This window comes from Chrysochloris asiatica, unplaced genomic scaffold, assembly GCF_000296735.1.
Source record: "Chrysochloris asiatica unplaced genomic scaffold, ChrAsi1.0 scaffold00260, whole genome shotgun sequence".
NCBI lineage: Eukaryota > Metazoa > Chordata > Mammalia > Afrosoricida > Chrysochloridae > Chrysochloris > Chrysochloris asiatica.
Window position 1 is genome coordinate 3,779,327 of NW_006408778.1, and position 1,166 is coordinate 3,780,492.

The window sequence follows — 1,166 nt, forward strand, 5'->3', positions numbered from 1 at the left end:
CCTGGCCTTGTTTTCACTGATGATATGGAGCTTTTCCATAGTCTCTTTCCACAGATGTAGTCAATTTGATTTCTGTGTATTCCATCTGGTGAGGTCCATGTGTACAGTTGTCTCCTATGCTGTCTAAAGAAGGCATTTGAATAGAACAAACTGCAGAATTCTATTATGCGATCTCCAGCAGCATTTCTATCACCAAGGCCATATGTTCCAACTACTGATCCTTTCTCTTTGTTCCCAACCTTTGCATTCCAATCACCACTAATGATCAATACATCTTGATTGCATGTTTGATCAATTTCCGATTGAAGAAGTTAGTTTGTTGTTGTTGTGAAGTGCTGTCAAGTCGGTTCTGACCCATAGTGACCCTGTATAAGGTTTTTGAGGAGCAGCTGGTGAGCCTGAACCACTGACCTTGCAGTTCAAATGGATTTACAGTCTGGCGCATTAACCCACAGTGCCACACCAGGACTCAGAAGAAGTTGGTAGAATTCTTCTATTTCATCCTCACTGGCTTTAGTGGTTGGTTAGTAAATTTGAATAATAGTGGTATTAACTGGGCTTCCCTGTTGTTGTTAAGTGCCTTTGAGTCGGTTCCGACCCATAGCGACCCCGTACAGGGTTTCCAAGGCTGTAAATCTTTACAGGAGCAGAATGCCTCATCTTTCTCCCGTGGAACAGCTGGTAGTTTCGAACTGCCGACCTTGCAGTTCGCAGTCCGATTCGTAACCTGTAGGTGCATGAATATTATCCTATCACAGACAGCGTTGTACTTCATGACTGATCTGGATAAGTTCTTTTTGACGATGAATGCAACACCATTCCTCTTCAATTTGTCATTCTCGGCATAGTAAACCACGTGGTTGTCAGATTCAAAATGGCCAACACCAGTCCATTTCAGCTCACTAATGCCTAAGATATAGATGTTTATGTGTTCCATTTCATTTTAGACAATTTCCAATTTTCCTAGATTCATAATTCATACATTGCATTTTCCAATTATTAATGGAAGTTTACAGCTGTTTCTCCATTTTGAGTTGTGCCCCATCAGCAAATGAAGGTCTCACAGGCTTTACTCCCACTGCTTTACTCCATGTGTGTCATCACAGTCAACTCTACTGATTGAGGAGGCAGCTCTTCCCCAGTCACACTTTGAGTGCCTTCCAACC